This window comes from Ovis aries, chromosome 5 (genome assembly GCF_016772045.2).
Source record: "Ovis aries strain OAR_USU_Benz2616 breed Rambouillet chromosome 5, ARS-UI_Ramb_v3.0, whole genome shotgun sequence".
Classification (NCBI taxonomy): Eukaryota; Metazoa; Chordata; class Mammalia; order Artiodactyla; family Bovidae; genus Ovis; species Ovis aries.
Genome location: NC_056058.1, coordinates 93,624,919 through 93,636,710, shown reverse-complemented (window position 1 = coordinate 93,636,710; position 11,792 = coordinate 93,624,919). Strand labels below are relative to the sequence as shown.

Here is an 11,792-nt window from a genome sequence, read left to right as displayed (position 1 = left end):
CCTGCCAGGCTCCTCTGTCCATGGGATCCTCCAGGCAAGAATACTGGAGTGGGTTGTCATGTCCTCCTCCAGGGGATTTTCCCAAACCAGGGATCAAACCCACGACTATTACATCTCCTGAACTGGCAGGTGGGTTCTTTACCACCAGTGCCACCTGGGAATCCCTAGATCTACCACAGGATCCAGCAATTCTCCCCCACGCATATATCCAGGGAAGACTACAAGTTGAAAAGATACATACACCTTGACTTCCCAGGTGGCTCAGACGGTAAAGCGTCTGCCTCCAATGTGGAAGACCCAGGTTCGATCCCTGGGTTGGGAAGATCCTCTGGAGAAGGAAATGGCAACCCACTCCAGTACTCTTGCCTGGAAAATCCCATGGACGGAGGAGCCTGGCAGGCTACAGTCCATGGAGTCGCAAAGAGTCGGACACGACTGAGCAAGTTCAAGTTCAAGTGATGTAAATAGCAGCACTATTGGCAATAGGTAAGACATGGAAGCCACCTAAATATGCGTCAACCTAAGATGGATAAAGAAGACATGGTACATATACACAATGGACTATTACTCAGCCAAAAAAAAAAAAAAAAAGAATGAAATATGCCATTTGCAGCAACATGGGTGGGCCTAGAGATTATCACACCAAGTGAAGTAAATCAGAAAGAGAAAGACAAGTATCATATGATATCACTTATATGTGGAATCTAAAATATGACACAAATGAACTTATATATGGAACAAAGGCAGACTCACAGACCTAAAAAACAAACTTAAGGTTACCAAAGGAGATGGGGTGGGAGAAGAATAAATTAGGAGTTGGGGATTAACGTATACACACTGGTATATGCTAAACAGAGAAACCACCAGGACCTACTATATAGCAGCCAGAATTATATTCAACATCCTGTAACAAACCATAATGAAAAAGAATATATACGTACATACGCGCACATGAATAACCGAACCACTTCACTGTGCACCAGAAACCAACACGACGTTGGCAATCAACTACTATCCCTCCGTATTAAAAAAAAGAGAGAGAGAGGCTATGAACTTTCCACACCTTCTGCATTCCCCTGCCTAGGTCTCAGGTTGAAATGATGATGTTATAGGTAAGAGACAACATGGATAACTTGAAAGTTGGTTGCCTTGGGGAGCCGGTGGACCTGCAATAAACTTTGCATAAGAAAGAAATGTTCTTTTTTTATGTTTTTACTTTACAGTACTGTATTGGTTTTGCCATACATTGACATGAATCCACCACAGGTGTACGTGAGTTCCCAACCCTGAACCCCCCTCCCACCTCCCTCCCCATATCATCTCTCTGGGTCATCCCAGTGCACCAGCCCCAAGCATCCTGTATCCTGCATCGAACCTAGACTAGCGATTCGTTTCTTACATGATAGTACACATGTTTCAATGCCATTCTCCCAAATCATCCCACCCTCTCCCTCTCCCACAGAGTCCACATATATATGGAATTTAGAAAGATGGTAATGATAACCCTGTATTCGAGACAGCAAAAGAGACACAGATGTAAAGAAATGTTCTATTTGACCAGCCATTGAAGTTTCTGATTTGCTGGTTACTGCATTACAGCCTATCTTATCCTAATAAACTGTTGCTTCCTGAAGCAAATGTGTTAGTATTTCTCTTTGGCATGTAGAAAGACATTCAAAGGTAATAATCAGACAATCCTCCTCCAACGGGCTTCGTCCTCAAAAACTTCATTTGCAAAGTTAATTTATCTGCAAAGTTTGCTCCTCTACTTTCTCCACCCATCAACCTAAGATATTTTTTCCATGTACCTATTTGTTTGCCTATTTCCCATCTACCTGATTCTTGTGTGTAGGTAAATGACTATTGGTCAGTTCCTCTGTTTTACTTTTGTTTTTTTAATGTCACTATTTGATTATATCCTTCCCTCTATTGCACGTCTGGATTTGATCCTCTAATTTTCTTATCTTCTCCCTGTTCTGGTTCTTTCTTGGTGAGTCTCTCATATTATCTGAAGTCGGAAAGGGGTAGTTATCTTGCTGTGTGGGATGGAAGAAAGGGCCTGAGGGGCTAACCTCAGTCTGGAGATAGTCATTTCCCTGGGTTCAGCCCATGCCCCACTTCTAAATTCCAAACTTCACCCTGGCATTCACCCTGGCTCACTTCTGGCAGTAGCTTCTGGGGGTTGGGCTGCCAGTTCCTCCAGTCTCTAAGTCAGTTTCCATACTCCGCTCTCACTACCCATTCTCCAGGCATGTCTGTAATTGTCTCCTGTTCTATTCTCTCTGTCTCTGTGGGCTTATAATTTTCCTATTTGTTTTAAATTCCTTTACTCTCCTTTCAGTGGAGCTTCAGAGGAGAGAAGGAATCAAGAGACATGCCCAATCTGTGTATTCAGTCAGAAGTTCCCTGTAACCTGTTTTAAAAAATAATAGCCCTGTAAGGTATGGAATAGTAGGCTTGTTTTACAGATAAAGGTACTGTGTCTCAGAGAGATTCAGCAAATTGCCTAAGAGCTCACAGCTAAGCACCAGAGTTGTGACTCAGACCTATATTTAACTGAGTCCAAAGCCCACGCCAGTGCAGAATCCTGCCTGCAGTAGTCACCTGGGCAGAGACCAGATGACCACGGTCAAGGATGGTCCTAAGAAGACACCATTCAGTTAACACAAGGTCTAGACAAGCCTAGGGTCTATTCCAACTCTGGCCATATTATTTGCCTTTGCTTTTTTCATAATCAAAGCAAGTGGGTTACAGGGATCTTTTTAAGGAGAGACAAGTGATTTATATCATTTTAGCTGAAGCACTAAATAGTGCTCAATTAAAACCCTAAGGAAGGGGAAAAAAGCAGAAAAGTCCACTGAGTAATCCACAGTACTTAATTATACATTTAGCTACAGATACAATCAGCTCATTGCCACACACAGAGAGGAAGACATATGTTTAGGTGACTCCTCTGTGACACCTCCACTTAAACGCCCTATGCCATAGAGGCTCCCGACAGAGCATTTGGCCAAGCCCACTCAAGGAATGACTTGCATACCATTTGCTTGTTTTTTAAAATTCACACTTGACATATATATTTGGATATGTGATCATCTTGTCTGTATTAGAACAATGCAATGCAAAATGTAAGAAGTGCTACTTGAAGTCTTCCCCCAAAAAATTGGTGACAGAAATAATGGTCACAGGGATTGCAACAATGAAAGCCTGACTATCTCATCCTTCAGAGGGAGCACACACACTCATACATAGTATAAGCTTTTACATGATTTCACTCAGATATTATCAAGAACAAGCTAATCAATCAATGGATCATATCAAAAAGAGCAGAACAGAAAAATGAAGATTAAGAAAAACCGAGGATGTATGATCTGAATGCTACAATGCACTTGGAAGTGAAAGCTATCCTGAATAAATGAAAGGAAAACAATTCAAGACCATGTAGGTTTGTTCTGTATTTTGAGACAACACGAATTATGGACGTCCTTAAAAGTCAAAGAAAAAATTTTCATTTTATTATTTTTATTGTACCTTAGGTGTTTAATGTAGAAATAACTAAGAAACCATAAACTGGGAAAATAAAATGAAAATTACCCTCAAATCTTATCACAGTTAGTTTGCCGACATATAGGTTTCTCTTTATAACATCATAATTTACATGGTGAAATGCATTCTTCATCTAACACAAGATTCTGAATGCTTTTCAGTGTCAATAAATATGTGGCAGAATCTTCAAGGTCGGAAAAGGACAAAATGTGGGGCAGTGACTGGTCAGATCTCATGGCAGGTGGGCTTATGCTGGGCCCTGAAGGACATGCAGGATTTAGACAATCAGGGGGTGGGACTTTCCAGGGAGAACAACAACATGGAAAACTGCAGGGAAGGGGAAAGGGGCAAGGCTCCTGGTCCAGGGAGGAGACCTCCCAGCACGGAGACAGTTGACTTCCTGCAGAGAAGGGTGAGGACTGCTGGGAGAAGCAGGGACCCAGGCGCAGGGAGGGCTTGGGACAACTCTTCTTAGGACGTCTCTAGGAATGGGTTTGAATGGCAGCCCAGAAAGAAATTAGTGAATGTGATATGCAGGAGTGAGAGGAGGGAATTCTCAAGTGATGCTCTGAATTTGTTAAGACTTTCATTGTTAAGTAACAGAAAAAAGCCAACTTTACTCCACAAAATGAAGGGCAGCTTCATTCCATAGATTAAGGGTCCTTAGAACTAAAGAGGACTTCCCTGGTGGATCAGGCGGTAAAGAATCTGCCTGTGATGCAGGAGACCTGGGTTCAATCCCTGGGTCAGGAAGATCCCATGGAGAAGGGCATGACAACCCACTCCAGTATTCTTGCCTGGAGAATCCCATGGACAGAGGAGCCTGGTGGGCTACAGTCCACAGGATCGATTGAGGACTTAAGGGCCTCCAGAACTAAAGACTCTGGAGGAGGAAATGGCAACCCACTCCAGTATTCTTGCTTGAAAAATCCCATGGATAGAGGAGCCTGGCGGGCAACAGTCAGGCAAAGAGTTGGACACGACTGAGCAACTAAGCACGCATGCAGAACTAAAGCAACAAGGCCTCCGTTGGGACTGGAGCTCATAGCTTGGAGGCTGCAAGGACACTTGCCTCCTCTGTTGCCAGTGTTGCCCCCTGGTCCCCTGGCGGACCTGCCATGCCCTTTCACTGCAGGCTGGCTTGAAGGACTATCAGTTCCCAGAATAAACATCAGGTATACGTGCTTCATGTCATAATTTTTGCTACTTAGTTTTTCTCTGTCTCCTTCATTTCTTCATCCTGTCCCTACCTCCCAATGAGGGAAGCAAACCCATTTAGGTCAGTGTAATCAGGTCCACCCCTGGTCCCATCAACTGTGGGTTGAAAGGAATGGGGTAGAGTGATGAAATCCTAATGGGCTCTGGGATTCCACCCCAGAGAAGGAGGAACTGGATTGGGCTGGAAGGATGCCACACAGGGTTCCTGGTGCACGCTGTCAACTCTCCGCTCCAGAAAGTGGGGGATCTCTCATATATTGGGTTAAAAAAATCAAAGTTATGTGAATGTCCAAAATAACTTTGAGTATTATAACCGAAGATATACATTCTCTCAGCAAAAGGAAACCTGGACCATGATGAGCGTGCAGGCCAATGGAAACTCTATTAGAATGGGCTCATTGTCCACCTGTGACAATTGGTTCAGTTCAGTTGCTCAGTCGTGTCCAACTCTTTGCGACCCCATGGACTGCAGCACGCCAGGCCTCCCTGTCCATCACCAAATCCTGAAGTTTACTCACACTCATGTCCATTGAGTCAGTGATGCCATCCAACCGTCTCATCCTCTGTCATCCCCTTCTCCTTCCACCTTCAATCTTTCCCAGCATCAAGGTCTTTTCAAATGAGTCAGTTCTTCGCATCAGGTGGCTGAAGTATTGGAGTTTCAGCTTCAGCATTAGTCCTTCCAATCAATATTCAGGACTGAGTTCCTTTAGAATGGACATGTTGGATCTCTTTGCTGTCCTCGAAACAACAGAAATGTTGGGGGGCTGCGGGTGTGATAAAAATCCTCGTTATGTTACGTAAGGTGATCTGCAACAAGAAAGGACAAGACTATTATAAACTCTAGAAAGAGGTGACATTAAGCACACAAGGCTAAACAAAAGCTTGCCCTGCACGACAGCTTTAATTTCTTGACTAGACCTAACCAAAGAATCTGCAGTGCCGTGTGGTTTGGGTGTGGTGGTGGAAGCCCGAGTGAGTCACGCTGATGACCAATTGTGGTTTCTTTTTCTCTGTAGTGAAGAAATATGATTTGCCCAGTGTATCAGCCAGTCTAAAGACCTTTTGGACATGCTTCAAGAAACAGTGCTTAATGAGAGAGGAAATGAGGGTCAGGCCTAAGGAAAATTTAGATGACTATTTTTTGGAGTGGGAAGAGTAGAATAAGACATATAGAAAGGATAAGAAAATCATTTGAAAACTTCTATATCTCAAGAATATAATAATTCTTTTGAATAAAAGTTGATTCCTATGAACTACTTTGCCTTGGTAAATTCCAGACAGAAACAACACAGTAAAGAATTAATCCGGATTTGTTAAGAATCTGAAGCAAGCTGTTATCTGCTGTTGAGAGAACTGGACCGCTAAAATTTCTACCTGGAAAATTAACTTAATAAAAAACAGTGTTTGTGAGTGAAAGAAGAAGGAAGTTAGAGGGAAGGAGCCAGGTTTCAAGACTAGAACTCAGTTTCCAGAGAGCCACTTCCCAGCCAGAATAGTTAATTGCATGACTGTTTCCTGTGTTGCCTCCAGGCCTGAGGAATCATAACAAATGTGTCCCTACCCCAGGATGGGAACTATAGGACTTAGTGTTTGGTGTATTCATTACCGTGAACACATAGGCTCAAACTTGTTTCCTGGTTGCCTAGCAAATGCTAGAGTCGTTTCAGATAACCAGCCATTCTGTTAGCACACACACAAATGAAACAAGTTATCTCCATCAAGTTTATATTTCCTGAGGAAATGGAAAAAAGTACCATTATCAGGGATGAACACATCAGGGTGAGTTCTGCCTGCTAGCTCAGTCAGATGTGCGAGTCTGGAGGAGCACTTTCCTAGAGTACTGCTCGCCTCTGGATCCTTCTGTGGTCCAGGAAACGTCTGGAATGCTGGCTGAATGGGGACGGATCTAAAATATTCAACAGCTAGGCAAGAGGTTGCTTCTGACTTGGAAGCCAGCCAAAATTGGTTTGTCCCTATCAAGAGGATACTCTACAGTTTTAAAATTTTCAATTAATGATGACAGACACAACGCAATAACTGCAACTGGCGTTTATTACACAATTATAAGACAGAAGGCGCTAAGCTAAGTGCTTTTATGCACCACCTCATTCAGTTATCAGAATAATCCTAGGAAGCAGGTATTCAGTTTTCTCCTCCAGAGGTAACAGATGAGGAAACTGAGGTTCAGAGCGACTGTGTAACTTGCTCAGGGTTATACAGACGGTAAACGGCATAGCTGGGATTTGGACACAGCTGTGTGGAGCTAAAGCACTTATGCTTCATCCATTGTGCTGTTTGCCAAACTATGACGGCCTCAGAACTGATGTTCACTTTGGGGTTTACTTTGTTCTGCTCTTTACTTCTCTACGGGAATTCTGATTCAAGTATATATTTATATGAAAATCTATTCCTAATTACTTTAAATATATTTTTATATTAAATAATTTCAGACTCATGGAAAGGCTGCAATACGGCCAGCATCCAGTTTCCCTTTTGTTAGCACTGCATGGTACACGGCACACTTGTCATACCCAGTGAACACGTTTCTATCAACTAAACTCCATACTTCATTCTAATTTCCTTCTTTTTCCCCTGATGTCCTTTTTCTCCTCCAGAATCTCATCTAAGATATCACATTAGATTTAGTCAAAATGTCTCATTAGGCTCCTGTACTATAAAAGCTTCTCAGACTTCCCTTGTGTTCTGATGAACTTGACACTTCGGAGGAATACTGCTTAGGTATTTAAAGAATATCCCTCTTTGGACTTGTCTAATGATGCTTTTTTTTTTTTTGTCTGGGATTATGAATTTTGAGAATAGGTTCCATAGAAGTGAAGGCTCATTTTTATAACAATTACTCACTATCAACATGACTTATTTTCCCTGGTGGCTCAGTAGATAAAGAATCCACCTGCAATGCAGGAGACCTGGGTTCAATCCCAGGGTCGGGAAGATCCGCTGGAGAAAGAAATGGCAACCCACTCCAGCATTCTTGTTGGGAAATCCCATAGACAGAGGAGCCTGGTGGGCTACAGTCCATGAGGTTCCAAGAACTGGGCATGACTTAGCGACTAAACCACGTGTTAATCTTGATCACTTAGCTATCATGGTGTCTGTCAGTTTCCTCCACTATAAAGTTACTTTTCTACACCTCTCTATACTCTTTGGAAGCAAGCCAGTAGACACAGCTCACACTCAAGGGCTGGAGAGTTACGTCCCAACTCCTTGAGGATGGAGTATCTACATAAAGTAGCTGAAGTTCTCCTGTATGGGATATTTGTCTCTTCTCCCCTACTTATTTACTTAACAATTTATTTTTATCAGTGTGTGGACTCATAGATATTTACTCTGTACTTTGGGTTATATCTAATATTACACTGTTTCTTTAGTTGCTCAAATTGTCACAGCTTTGGCCACTGGGGGCTCTTTCAGGTCAGCTCAGGTTTCTCGTTGACACACTGCATGGTTTCACTTGTGAACACTCCCTTACTTTCTGCCACTACAAGATGCTTCAGGCTCATCTTCTACATTCCCTCTTGCAACACTAGCATTAACCATTTCTTCAAGGAGTCCTGATTCCTTTTATTGGAGAAATCATATTAGAAACCAAGATCTGGGGGTTGGCTGTGATCATTGCTACTGGAGTATATCATAACTTCCAGGACAGAGCTAGGAAATATGCGTATGTATACTAATCCATGTTTATACACACATCTATAATTATTACTGTATCTATATTAAGCGTAACATGAGCTTATACTGATATATCCAACTCTGATCCATTCCAACCTTTAGAAGGTCCATTCTAACCTTCTGAAGAGAAGGCTTACCTGGAACTTTCAAGTGCAAAAGTGAGTGAACTGGATTTCATCATCTGCCACTACTTACTTGTTCAATCCCAGCTTATAAGTACAGTAGTTTCAGAATTCTTGATCTTTACCCCTGTAAGGAAGAGCTTTATTATCTACATTCCCTGGTGGCTCAGATGGTAAAGTGTTTGTCTACGATACGGGAGACCCGGGTTCAATCCCTAGGTTGGGAAGATCCCCTGGAGAAGGAAATGGCAATCCACTCCAGCACTATTGCCTGGAAAGTTGCCTGGAAAATCCCATGGACAGAGGAGCCTGGCAGGCTAAAGTCCATAGGGTTGCAAAGAGTCAGACATGACCGAGTGACTTCACTCACTCATTCCTTTAATCAATCTGTAGTTAAAACATGGCTTTCCAAAGTCACCTAGTTATTTTTAAAAATTATTTTCTTATTATGAAAACCATGTATAGTTTTATTGTTGAATATATGAAAAGTAGAGCAAAGTTTAAAGGATATTCCATAATCTTATATTAAGCACTGTTAATATCTTGGTGCTGTCCCTCTTTCTTCCTCTATCTCTATTTTATATGCTTATCTTTCTGTATTAGCTCCCTCCATATACATATATCTCTGTTCATGTAAGTTATCAAAGCAGCAATGTAGTCAACAGTGGTCCTGCAGAAGATTTAGAAATTATGCCATAACATATTCATAAAGTGAACTTAATAAAAGCCAAGGGTATAGAAAATAATTCCAGTACATTTAAGTGGGTCTAAAATACTTTGATGCTTTTGAACTGTGGTATTGGAGAAGACTCTTGAGAGTCCCTTGGACTGCAAGGAGATCACACCAGTCAATCCTAAAGGAAAGCAATGCTGAATATTCATTGGAAGGACTGATGCTGAATCTCCAATACTTTGGCCACCTGATGTGAAGAGCTGACGCATTGGAAAAGATCCTGATGCTGGGAAAGACTGAAGGCAAGAGAAGGGGACGACAGAGGATGAGATGGTTGGATGGCATCAGCAACTCAATGGACATGAGTTTGAGCAAGCTCTGGGAGACGATGAAGGACAGGGAAGCCTGGCCTGCTGCAGTCCATAGGGTTTTAAAGAACTGGACACAACTGAGCAGCTGAATAACAACAAAAATATTTCTAACACTTTTCTGTCTGGTGATCTAACTTCCTGTAAAGGAGAACTTAAGTTCTTTAACTTGTCCAGATATGAAACTGCCCTCATCTCTATTAATAGGACCTGAATAGCAATTATATCAAGACTGACCTCTGTAGTGAATGCTATAAGGGCAACTATCCTGCTTTGTTGGTTCAAAAGAAACCCCTAGCTATAAATACCCGAATGTCAGGCAGCAGGTGGAGCATTCCTCTGTAAACATTTTGGCTCCTAATGTACATGCCTGCCCACAACTGAGGACAATCCACCAGCTCAAAGAAACAGACTACAGAGGAAACCCCAAGAAAAGCCAACTTATATGTTTCTCAAACACAGTTTCATATGTCCTTAAAAGCATGGATGAGTGTTTGGCTGAGACTTGACTTTTCTATCCCACGGAGCAAAGAGCTCACTGTGGCTTCCATAACTCTAGGCACAGGTTGTAGTGCTCAACCACCTTGATCACAAGTGTGGGTCCCTGCAGTTCAATCTGTATGAGCTTCTAGGAACTCTCCTTTCATACCTTCTCACGAGCGATTTCATCTTTCCCGGATGCATAGGATGAACAGGCCTACATGTAAGAGTTATCTAATGTTGGTGGATGCTTATTGATGCTGAACAGGGGGCAGGACCAAGAGGCAACACGTGGACTGAAAAGCGAAAGGTAGAAAAAAGTTCTCAAGAAGAAGACAGGAGTCACATGCCAGGCCCAGTGTGTCTAGAGAAGGGGAGAAGTCCCCAGCAGCAGGCTGGGCCTTTTTGCTGATAATCTGCCTGGGGGCTGTAGGAGAGAGAAGGAGAGGAAACTGAGAGGGACAGAAATGCGTGGTGGTGAGAGGTTCCTCTGCAACAAATGTACAATTTGTGCAGAAGAAACTCTTGCAACTAGATGGAGCAGATACAAAATACTGAGACCCAGGGGTCTCATGGAAGTGGAAAGTTGCCTTAGCGTTGACAATGGCCATGAATGTGTTCACTGCTGGGAGATGGACAAGTTGGTCTGCTCGTAACATTCTTTCTGGCTACACCCTAACAGAGGGTTTGAGCCTACTGATCCGAAAATAAAGGAGCGGCCGTGTGTGCCTCCCACCTGACACTGTCTGGCACAAAATCCCCAAGGTCTTTGGGGCGGTCTTAGGGAAACTCTGAAGGATGTAAATGACTTTTTTTTTTTTTTTTTCAAAAGAAGAGAAGCAGTTGAGGTGTAGGGCCCGGTAAGGTAAGGGCATTACTTACTGCTGTGCATCTCGTAAAACACCAATGAGGGGCCCGAACTCTCCACAGCCAAGCCCTGTGCTCTGCCGGACACTTCCATCAGGGAAGGCAGTGGTCCATTCGGGCCACCCAGGGCTCTGTCTCAGGTTTCCATCAAGGCTTTATAAAACACAGTGGTGACCCAGAGGGCTGGTCATCTTTCTGTAAGATGACCTTCCCACTAGGAACCCTGTACATGAGTTTAACCTTTAAGTTTTTAAATTTACTCATATGGACAGAATACTACATTATCATGTTTTGCTTAAATAGTAAAGCCTATTTATCTTGTAAGATTGCTTTATCAAAAATAATGTCAACTAGTTAGTAATAAAAAATAAAAATTTATATTCAGATGTAAGCTCTTTGATGATGTATATTTTAGAGTTATTCTTTTGGGGAGATATCATTACCATAACTCTTCAAGGTTCATGAAGCTGGGCCAGTCGTTATGTGATTAATGTTACTTTACGGTCTTGAAATTCCTTTGGTTACTGATCCTACAACAGCTCACCAGGGGAAGTTACTTGAAAGATGTGTCTTAAGAAGCTGAATTTATTTACTCCTGGATTGGGATTATTGAAAATGGAACAATAGAGGGCTGGAAAGTCACATTCCAGAAATTTGGGGTTGTGTGAGACCCTCTCTGAGTAGCTGTGTGAATGTTCTGGCTGAGTAGACTTGGGCAAGCTACCTGGCCTCTGGGGGCCTTCCTTTCTCATTTGTGAAATGGAACTTATCTCATATGGTTGCTATGAAAATTAACTGAGAAAAGAAATGCAAAGTATTTAG

The 11,792-nt window shown here is 42.5% G+C and overlaps 1 non-coding gene across 1 annotated transcript; it reads left to right on the top strand.

Annotated features, from left to right (window-relative positions):
• The first annotated feature begins 250 nt into the window (after positions 1–250).
• On the top strand, positions 251–322 carry TRNAW-CCA (transfer RNA tryptophan (anticodon CCA)). The gene has a single exon. It is a non-coding gene; the product is annotated as a tRNA-Trp (tRNA).
• Positions 323–11,792: the final 11,470 nt, after the last annotated feature.